The sequence below is a fragment of the Dunckerocampus dactyliophorus genome, chromosome 10, assembly GCF_027744805.1.
Source record: "Dunckerocampus dactyliophorus isolate RoL2022-P2 chromosome 10, RoL_Ddac_1.1, whole genome shotgun sequence".
Taxonomy (NCBI): domain Eukaryota; kingdom Metazoa; phylum Chordata; class Actinopteri; order Syngnathiformes; family Syngnathidae; genus Dunckerocampus; species Dunckerocampus dactyliophorus.
The window spans coordinates 8,316,013-8,327,812 of NC_072828.1; positions in this window are offsets into that span (position 1 = coordinate 8,316,013).

Sequence of the window (11,800 nt, forward strand, 5' to 3'; positions counted from 1 at the left end):
GGCTGATTCGAATCAAACCAGCAACCGTATTGCTCGCTTGTCAACCGGATATCTGGTCGCATCGGTTTATTGTTCACCACTCTAGTAAGAAAGTGTCCACAACATTACTCTTCCTGCTGGAAATATGTATTTCTATTTATGTATTCTGGTTTAAAATACAATCAAAATGTTTTGTGCTGAAAGATGAAAGCGTTGCTCCACATTGACGTCCCACATAAAGTCTGCTCCGAATAAGCGCCTTTTATTTCCAGCTTTTTTTGAAGTTTTATCATGTTTTATGTTTCTTCTTTGGGGGAGGTGGAGGGGTGTCCCACTTTGCTCCACCATGAGAACACTGACATATTGAATAAAAATGCTTTAGCATGCAGCGCTTGCAGGCAATGCATCCTCATCATTCTTTCATATATTTACTGTACATTAAAGGCTGTGAGCGTGCATGCAGGACAGTGTAGGCATTCCAGTCAGGTCCTCAATCTTGTTCCTGAGGTCCTTTGACAGCTCTTTGGTCTTGCCCACGGTGGGTAGATTGGTAGGTATAGCTAGATATAGATCTTTACATAGGATGCTGGGTTATGAGAGGCTGTATGTGGCCTTCACGCTGCATCGGATGCACAGATTGGTCGCCTTTGAAAGAGAAAAGTCACCACAATGACACGCCTGATGTTGTCAATAGAATTAGCTTCATGAAGGGTGAGAATAATGATCACAGACGTAGCGCTGTCATTGATCATCTGCGATTGGGGGTTACAGATCAACATGTGTCGCGTTCGCAACAACAAACAGGTATTAGTTTATTAGGAATTAACGCAAACACACACGTCTGTTATTTCAACCGCAGATGAAGATGTCTGACCCTGAGAAACGAGAAGCTGCTTTATCATCTCCACTGTGAAGTCATTTAAAATGAACAGACTCTAAATCCCCACTAGAACATCCCAGATTGACCACAACCAATCACAGGAGCTGCTCAGTCTTTGGACTTGAAGTTACATTTGCAAATTTTACCGTGCACCTTCTCCAAATGTACTAGTCCAGGGCGGCATGGCTTTTAACAGAAACCAAGAAAAGTGAGCACATCATCCCAATTCTCACCTCCTTGCATTGATTTCAAGTCTGTTTTAGAATTGATATTACTTTCTCTCTCAAGTGGCCTGGGAGCGCCTCAGGATCCACTGGGAGGAGCTGGACGAAGTAGCTGGGGAGAGGGAAGTCTGGGCTTCCCTGCTTGGGCTGCTGCCCCCACGACCCGACCTCGGATAAGCGGAGCAGATGGATGGATGGATTTTATTGTTTGTTTTTAAGGCTTTGAATGGACTGGGCCGCACGGTGGCCTAGTGTTTAGCATGTGGGCCACACAGTCAGGAGATCAGAAAGATTAGGGTTCAAATCTCCGTTTGGGCGTGTCTGTGTGGAGTTTGCATGTTCTACGGTTGTGTTTTCTCCGTTACTCCGGTTTCCTCCCACATTCCAAAAACATGCATGCTAGGTTAACTGGAGACTCTAAATTGTCCATAGGTGTGGGTGTTGAGCGAGGCTTCAGCACACCCCCGCTACCCTAATGGGGACAAGCGGCATAGAAAATGGAGGGATGGATGTCCACACGGGAACGCTTCTGGGATTTTTTCTTTTTTTTTTGGCGGGTTGAAAAAAAATTCGTTTCCACACTGCGCCGGGTTAGTAAATAGTCGCACCCAGACGGGAACAGATCACTGGGTGAAAACAAAGTAATACATAAATTGCAACTACCGGTGGCGCCGTGAACAGACACACAGATGGAACCACGTGACACCAAAACTACAGAAGAAGAAAGTTTGCATGCACATAAAGTCATCTTCTGCTTTCCACGGCTTGTCTGGACTGATGACAAAGTTAATTTACCTATGCGAGTCTTTTTGGAGTATAAGACAAAAAAAATATCAGGAGAATGTCGACTGGGATGAGTCATGCCAGTCAAAATATTCAGATATGCTGACGTGTCGGCAGCACTCATTTCTGGTCAGGTGACGGATACGGGGCAGTGACGTCATCGTTTTCAAAAAATACCTTTTCAGGGCAGCCAGAATGCTGTTTCTGTGTGGATGAAAGGCTGAAACAATAAAAACTTTGCTGTTTTGACCTGACAACGTTTCCGTGTGGACAGCCCCTAATTGTCATCTTGAAACCCACGTGTATTCTCCGACTTTTAACTTGGTGTGAGTCGTGTTGTCCTGCGTCTTTTATTGTTTTCTTTTCTTTTACTGATTTGGTTTGACTTATTTTTATGTTTTGATTTATTTTATTTATTATGGTTTTCTTTTATTTTATGTATTTCTGTTATTTGATTTACTATTTTTTATCATATTAATTTTAACTGTTATATTATTTCTTGCTTTATAATTTAGTGCAGCATTTGGGAAACTATGTATGTAAAACTAAACTGTAAAATGTGCTATATCAATAAAGTGGATTGGATAGAAGTGTAAAAAAACAATAACAATTAATAGTGAAATGTAAAAATCAGAAGTCAGTCAGTTGTAATGACAATTTTTTTAACATTGTTAACTGTCATACAAGTGTAAAAAGAAGTTAACCGCTGTTAGTTCAAATCAATAGAAGTCGATGTTAACTTGAATTTTAACAAATGACGACCCGTATGGTGCATTTGCTTGCATTTAAAGTTTTGGATGGCCTTGACTTTGCTGCTCACACGCGACGCTAACAAGCATTTGAAACTGAAGATACTGACAAAACAATTAGTCGCTTCTTATTCCCTGCGGGACAATCCCAGAACGTGCAGACCTGAAACCAGTCTTGATTCCAAAGGTGGTCGTAATCATTTTCTGTGTAAGCCCGTTGTTGGACACTTTTGGATTGCAAAACGATCCATACAACCTATCTACTATATGACTTCAAGCATTAATTTGTTTTAACACCAATGATTTTTTTCACAGCATGAAGATAGTTCTAGTATGGCCTCCTCCCAGTAGGAAGCAACTGTCTGCCTGAGGGAATCAGAGCTCCTGCTCCTCCTCAGGCTCTGTGTTAATCAAACCACTTCTTTTTTACAGCCACAGACAGAGACAACACCCTTTTTAACCTTCTTCTTGCTCCATCTGCAGGGCAGACCGCTGAGCCGGTGGTTAGCGCTGTCAGCCCAAAGGTTATATAGTCAAGACTGACGTTTCTGTGGCAACCAAGGATGTGTTTAATGTTTTTCATGCCAGTAGCTTTTTAATCTTCCACCCTGGAGTACGTACACAGCCAAAACCACCAAGAACCCTGCTGATTTTGAATGATATCTGCTTCAAGATGTTTGAGCAAACATCCGCAAATGTTCAAGGATCATTGAAATTAATTTTACATGCTCAAGGTTGCTGAGTTTGTATTAACCCCTTACAAAGATCAGGATAGTTCACAGCTTTTATGGAAGGTTTATGCTAACATTTTGACCCTGCAAGCCACTGTGGCAATGCGTGTTATTTAGATGGCGCACCTGAAAAGGTTGAAGACTAGTTTGCGCACTGTTTACGCACTTTGCATGCAAAATGATGCGCATTGGCACGAAATGCACACTCCCGCCTGACGTATTTACATCTAAGTCAGGTACTGTTTACATCTAGTGTACGACATAGTACGCAGGATGCACATTGTTCCCGCATGCGCAGCAGTCGTGGCATTATTTGGTTCTGCTCTGTCCCGCGTGACGCCACGCAACAGCAGCCATTACCCGGGTACATTAATTCTTCTATGTGCAAGGGACCTACAAGATGTTGAACTCTAGAGAAGAAGCTCTCATTGCAGAAAAGAACGGTAAGTCTTTGTTATCTCGCAGCTGCAGAAAGAGAATGCGGAAAGAGCAGGAAGGAGGCATAAATTAGAAAAAAGAAGGCACAGACAGTGTGGGAGAGGAATTTGCTCACTAGAAGGCATTGCTTTGGGCATTATTAGTTATCAACAGAAATTCACAAGGAAGATCCAAGAGGCAACAGAAATGAATTGAGAATTCCCCCTGACTTGCTCCAAGAGGTGATGGAAAAGTTAATCAATTCATGAGAATGAGACATGCTTTGATAGGCACTGCACGCATTGTTTGCGGTGCATTCAAGCTGCGGTGATGCTGACGGTTAAGACTGTGATTGGTCAGCTTGAAGTTCATTATTTCATTCATAAGTTTGTGGAAAACTGTGACTGCCAGTATGAAGTAATAATGTGTCACTTGATTGCATTTATTTATATTTTGCTTTGTTTTTTTTCTTTCCTAAGAAAATATTTATTGTGTTGTGACTTGAGTTGCAGGATTAGCCACAGGAGACTGTGAGGTGGTTGCAAGCAAGGAGCAAATGCTTCCACGGATGGGCTTGCAGACGAGCGTTTAACAGCACCACCGTGACACTGTAGAAGCTGTTCTCTGGCCTGCTGTGACGCTAACAGCTGTAAATCCACAAGCTGCCATGGTAGAAAAAGACACTTTATCCAACACGTAGCGCTTCAAGTCGCTCTGTGAGCTCTCACAGCTTGATTGTAGTGATTTACTGGCCCCACCTGACAGATTAATGCACCTTGCCTGGAGGCAGGATTAGCCACGGCCCTACTCATCTCTTAAGGCTGGTTAACCATTTAACCACGAAGCCTGTGCGGCTCTCTGATAAAGTAGGCCACCTCGTGTTGGCATCTCAGCGCCCTTCGCAAGTCCCCCAGGAGTGAACAGCGTGTGTTGTGTTGTCATGATGGTGAACTCACAGCTTTAAAACAGTTTATGTGCTTTGATAGCATTTTGATTGTGGTTTTAAAAATGTCTCTTCCAATTTGTAAGCTCATGCTATGTTTTACCGCTCGGCTCAGGTCCGCTCGGTTCGCTCAATTTGGGTTTCCCACTTCAAAATAGTCCCAGGGGAAACAGAAAGAAACACAGCCGCATTAAACGCATCAGTCAGAACAAGACAAGCTCTCCTGTATTTACTGCCTCTTGTACATGGCCAGGAGACACATTTTGCTAGAGAGGACAATGAGGGCAAAGTGGAGACTGTGGACCTGTCAACATTTGCATTTGGAAAAAAGGGCAAAATACGGGAGTTTCCCGGGAAAAACGGGAGGCTTGACAGGTGTGGTGGAGTTGTAACACTGCTGTGGGCGGAGATAAGACACGTCAACAGGCTAAGCTAATGTTAGCATCCTTTTCCCAGCTCTGTATCCTCGATACGACTGCTAAATAAAAAGCTGTGTGTGCCAGCAATTTGATAAAGAAGGTGAGGGTTTGATATCTCGCCAGTATGTACAGGAAGTATGTGACATCAATAAGTTCCATTTATTTGTCATTCAGAATTATTTCACATTGTTTTCTGCATGTAAAACTATAAATATTCTCAATAAAATGTATGTGAAGCGTGGACCTTCAAAGCGGAATATACCAAAAGACTGAGAGCTTTCGGAATGAGCTGGTATAGGTGAACCTTGCGTATTGGCTGGACAGCCCATCAAACCAATGAATCTGTATTAAAAGAAATGGGAACAAAATGGAGCATCATGAGAAACATCAAGAAATGGAAGTTGCAGTACTTTGGCCATGTCATAAGAACGAAGAACCTCTGCACCCACATTTCTGAGGGCCCTATTAATGGACGACGGACCACAGTTAGACAGCGGAGTCAGTGGAGCAATGACATCAAGGACTGGACAAGAGAATCATTGACTTCATGCATAAGAACTGCACGGGATCAATGTGAATGGAGACGACTGGTGCAGGATCTCATGGTCCTTGACTGGAGAACAATGGAGAAGAAGTGTGCCAGCAATTTCATAATGAAGGTGAGAATTCGATCTTGCCAGGATGTACAAGAAGTATGTGACATCAATACGTTTCATCTATATGTCATTTATAATTTTTCACATTGTTTTCTATAACTATTAATATTCTCGATACAATCCATCCATCCATCTTCTATGCTGCTCATACGGGTATGCTGGAGCCTATCCCAGATGACTTCGGGCGAGAGGCGGGGTACACCCTGGACTGGTCGCCAGCCAATCCCAGGGCACATATAGACAAACAATCATTCCCACTCACATTCATACCTATGGACAATTTAGAGTCGCCAATTAACCTAACATGCATGTTTTTGGAATGTGGGAGGAAACCGGAGAAAACCCACCCACGCAAGGGGACAACATGCAAACTCCACACAGAGATGCCCAACGGAGATACGAACCCAGGTCTTCCCCATCTCTTGACTCACTGTGTGGCCAACATGCTCACCACGAGACCACCGTGCGGCTTTGCCACTCCCTCCCCAGAAAAACGTGGTGGATGTGGACTCCCCAAAAAACAGCCAAAACCATCAAATGCTTTGGCTACCTGTTTAAAGTAAAGTAAAGTAACATGTGGGGAACCTGAACTTGAACACATTCAAACACACAGATCAATTGTAACAAAATGAACATTAACTAAAGAAACATTACCTCTCAAACATGACATTTCCTCACCTCCTGGGACAATTCCTTTTTTGTTTTTTTGCTGCCCGTTTATGCATGAAACTAGTTGATACCGCAATACAAATTAGTTCACTAATTGGAGGGTTAACATTGACTTGCATCAGGTTAGATACAAATGTCATCATGTAATCATTAAATGTCGCTTTATGCGTTATTTTTTTCCTTTCCGTGTCTTTTTATTGTTTCTCTTGCAGAACAAGGCAGTGACACCAACATCAGAGCTGTCCATGCAGCTGAACTCGGCCTCCGCAGGATCTGAGTCTTGTTGTTTGTCAAGTGACACATGCTACAAAACAACTTTGTGTAGGAGGTATGCGCTGCCTCTTATTTGCCCGTTAAGATTGCTTCATGTTTTTTGAAGCATTTTTTTCATCATAAAAGTGGAAAAACATTATGTGATAAAACTCTTCGCCGCCTCAAGGATGCTTTATGCCATGTGCCGTTTCCACACACACACACATTGGGCGCACAGCTGAGATTGTGGTCTAATTCAAGTTGGCAGTTGCGAGTCGGGATGAGAGCAACGAGTAATCAAGGAGACAGACGAGCGAGCGGCAGAGAGGGCAAACGATAAAACATGAAAGTGGAGGAAGGAAGAAATGCGAGCTGACACGAGGCGCACTCGCCTTGGAGAGGGGGAACAGAATTAGAGGCGGCAAAAGAGCCAAACTGCAGCGTGTTTGTTGATTTAAAGGTGATGCAACATGTCACTTTGTTAGGTACACGTGCACACACGACCACGCTCGCTCTTCCGCTGCTCCTAACATAGCTGTAGCTACACCAGACGATCAATGATCGGAGAAGAGTTGTCCCTCAATCTTTACTCTTGCATCTTCATTTTATACTTCCAACTTTGTGGGAAGACCAAAAATGGCATGCTTGGAGGGGTTTTGGTGTGGAAGAACTAGAACAGGTCCAACATCAGGGGCCTCTGATGGACCAAAAGAGTGCAAAGCTCCAAAGACTTAAACCACATGAAGCTGCCCCAATACTTTTGTCATATGGTGTCGTAGCAACAGTTATCATTCTAATGCAATCCAGCCTGTCATGCGGCACGACGCATCTTGGTTTTTCTCTCTTCTGTCATTATTTCCTGTTTGGCACCAGATGCGTCAACTTTTCTCCTGTTTGATGGAGCTAGAAGCGCACCTGTTTGTGTAAATTGGGGTTCCAGTTGAGCTGGGAACTTTTGTTTGTGCTTGGACTTGTGTATTTGTTCGCGTGTCTGTAAGCACTTTTCCTGTTTTCTGGATTTTTTTCCCTCTTTTTCGTGAGCATCCCTGTTTTCCACCTCCAATGGAGAGTTTTCCGTTAGACATGGCTGTGCTTCCTTGCCTTTCTTGTGACTTTATGTTTTGTTTACTAAAGGATTATATTGATCACTCCAAAATCACACTAATAAACGTGCTGTGTATAACCAAGCACTACAATCTTTGCAAAGGAACACAGAATTGTTGTTAGCGTATCTCATTATATGTACCGGTGTACCTAATGATGTGGCAAGTGAGCGTGCGTGAGCATGTAGTGTGTTTGCAGCAGCGTGGAGGAGTGTGAGGAAACCACGGCGGGAGCAAATAGATGAAGAGGAAGACGCCGCAGGGCAAACACAACAATCTGGGAGAGAAAAGGCTTAAAAGAAGGAGGGAGGATGGAGAAATGGAAAAAGAAGGAGGAGGCGAGCGAGAGGAGACAAAGTAAGGAGGAGATGGACAGATAGACAATGAGAAAAAAGGAGGAAGAGGAGATGATAGAGGCGAGTGAAGTGGAGGATGGAGGAGTGCGGTGATCACGTTTGGCTGCAACGCCACTTAGTGACCAGGCTGAAAGCTTTCCACTTCAACACACACTCACGCACGCTGACTGATGCCCACATCACACACACACCTTTTTCCACAGCAGTTTATTGATGCACCAGCCCAGGTTTTCTGTTTCTGAGGGGAGGATAAATCCCCCTTTTTTCGGGCCAAATCACAGCATCATCCTCCTCCTCCTCCTCCTCTCCCTGCTCTCAGCAGAGATGCCACACATTCTTCCTCTCGCCACCATTTTCAAAGCCTGCCTTTGTCGCCGCGTCCCAAAGCTGATGAGTCCATTTAAAAACAGCCAGGACCATTTTCTGATGTCCCCTTTTTTGGATTGATTGTGCTACAACTCTCTTAGCTGTCTTCATGCTAATCTGCATTGATAGCATTAACTGTTCTACGTGAGCCACACCGCAACATCACACTGTGTCCCATAGGAAATGATAGAAATAATCTGTTTCAGTGTCAAGCTGTGGCCATCATAAAAGCTTTATTAAGTGTACGGGCAATGTTTGAAGTCACATTTAAACTTCCTGAAATGGCGTAGAAGTGTGAAACGAAGTGAAGCAGTGTTAATAATATCAAACGTTAAAGGAAAACTGCATTTTTTGGGGTATTTTGCCAATCATCCGAAGTGAGACATGAACACACATGTCCCGTTTCTGTGCCTTCTAAAGAGAGAAAACCAGCTAGCATGAGGCAGGTAACAATGCACGTAATGGGACATTCCATATAAACCAAGCTACAGGGACTTTGTTATTGTAGCAGCTGACACTGAAGAACTACTTTTCTGGTGTAGTGACACAGCACCTCTCTCACAATACCTCTTGGCCACTACCAAGTACTGACGTGCAATGCCATTGATTTCTTTTCCGAGTCGATACTGAGTAAAATCCAGGCTGGCATTGGCGATATTGATACTAACCTGATACCTAACATGTCGGGTAAATTTGAAAAAGTTGTGTATTTCAAATCAAAGCATATAGCTCATAAATTGAACAATATAAGACATCAGAGGAATTCATTCATTTCAAACAACTGCATATCATATAGACAACGTCTCAATTGAGTTACTTTCTGCTGTGTTCCTGTTAATGATATACATTACCTCAAATGACATATCAAAGTATTGATATTTTGATTTGAGAAGATTGATTTCAGAGCCTAAAGATCTGGCATATCAGAAGTATCGATATTTCAGTATTGAGCCCCACATCACTTCCACCGAGAGGACAGGCAAGTAAGCTAATGGTGTTGCTGCATCGCCTGTGAGTTTGAATTGAATTTACCAACCCAACGTGGAGCACAAGTCTTGTGCTGAAAGATACAGCCATCCCATCAGCTGGCATCCCAGTGAGAGCGAACATTGTTTCATTATGGTTTTATTTTGTCACTGAAACTTTTAGCACCAGTGCTGCATGCTAACGCTATGAGAGTGGCTTAGTGTTTCACGATACAGTGGCTGGATCTGCCGAGCACCCAGCAACATTATTGTCTGCCTGGGGGGAGTAAAAATGAAAAGTAGTAGTCGGCATTTGGCTCTGCCATGATTAGTGATAGCAGACACTCTACGTGGCTGTTGTTGGTGGAAGTAGTGTAGTAGTTCGTTGCTATGGACTCTGTGAAATGTGCCCAGGAAGTAGGGTCCGGTAAAGCTTACTGTGAGTATTACGGGTTATCATAAAATATCATCACAAAATACCTACCACCTGCAGACTTTGAGAAAGCAACACATGCTTTTATCACACCAAGGCTGGACTATTGCAATTCACTTCACATGGGCCTCGACCAGTCCTCCCTACGTCCAGGGGGTGCAGAATGCAGCAGCCCGGCTATTGACTGGCACTAAACGCCGAGACCACATAACCCCCGTGCTTGCAGCTCTTCACTAGCTCCCAGTGAAACAAAGGGTCCATTTCAAAATGCTACTATTGGTTTTTAAATGCTCCTGCAGCCCCACACCCCAGGTAGTGCCCTGAGGTCTGCAGACAAACTGCTCCTGTCGGTCCCCTGCTCTAGACTTACTATTAGAGGGGACAGAGCCTTTTTTGTCTCCCCCTGCTTGAGCACTTTAAAAACCTGCTGAAAACCTACCTCTTTGGTCAACCCTGGTTGTTTTAAAATGTGCTATATAAATAAAGTTGACTTGACTTATCATCAATGTACCTGCTACTACATGGTCACAGCACGTATGTCAAACGATAAAACGTTGTTGGAGGTGTTTAAGTAGAGGGCTATGTAGGCGGTCTGGGTGAATCCCAATACGTGCATTGTTAGCTGCCTCTTGCTAGCAGTTTTTCTCTGTTTAGAACGCACAGAAAAAAGAAAGACGTGTGTTCATGTCTCACATAAGGATTGTGAATGATGGGCGAAATTCCAAAAAAGTGCATTTTCCTTTAACTTTGCTAACAAATGAGGACACATGGTGACACTGGAGTGAATGAATGTGAGTCGTCTTGCGTTACATGACCTGACTCCTGACCAATCATGACAGAGTAGGCATGGTTGGGGGAGGAGGCTGCAGAATCCAAGCCTTTTGGTCAAGAGGAGAAGAATGCAGATTTGCACTGTACACAACTCGATATTTACGGAATATTTTATGAAAAGAAACTTACTGTAGTGCCCCACTGGGATTCAATATCATTTTAAAAGCCCCTGAAATTAGAATGAGCAGGATAAGACCACTTTGATAAATAATAATCTGTCATTTATTAAATCTTTATGTGGTTGTTATACAAGATGATGCCAAGTATATTTATGAATCCAGTGAATTTGACTATTCACTTTTTATTATTTTATCATGAATTAAGGTATTACTATAAATTCTGTAGTTATTTATTACCGAAAAATGACACTGCAGACACTGCGAAGTGTATGATGACACATTGGTATCCTTTTCTTTATTAATAATTGGTACAATGGTACAAAAGGACCACAGGAAGTGGAAGTGATTTCATCCCTCGTTTATTAATTGGTTCCAGATCCAACTGTGATAAGAAAGTATGATTCCTTATTTATAATTGGAATTTTTTTGTAGTTAAGAAAGTAAAAAAAAAAAACCTGTTTACCACCTTATAAATGTTTTATTTAAACATTATTTGAGCCCTCTAAACATGAAATAACACCCCTGTAGTCACCTTTACACTCCTAATACCTAATAGAGTAGACATAATAAAAGAACTCCTCCGTGAATCACCACCTTATCGTGGTGGAGGGGTTTGTGTGCTCGAGTGATCCTAGGAGCTATGTTGTCTGGGGCTATATGCCCCTGGTAGGGTCTCCCAAGGCAATCAGGTAGTGGGTGACGGGTCAGACCAAGAGTGATTCAGAAGACATTTATGAACAAACACATGAGGAGGGACTGCACCTCGCCCGGACGTGGGATACCGGGGCCTCACCCTGGAGCCAGGCCTGGTGGTCGGGCTCAGACCGAACAAGCCACACGGGATCTCCCCCCCCGTAGACCCACCACCTGCGGGGGCAAGCATAAGGGTCTGGTGCATTGTGCTTTGTGCTAGGGCGCCTAGGCA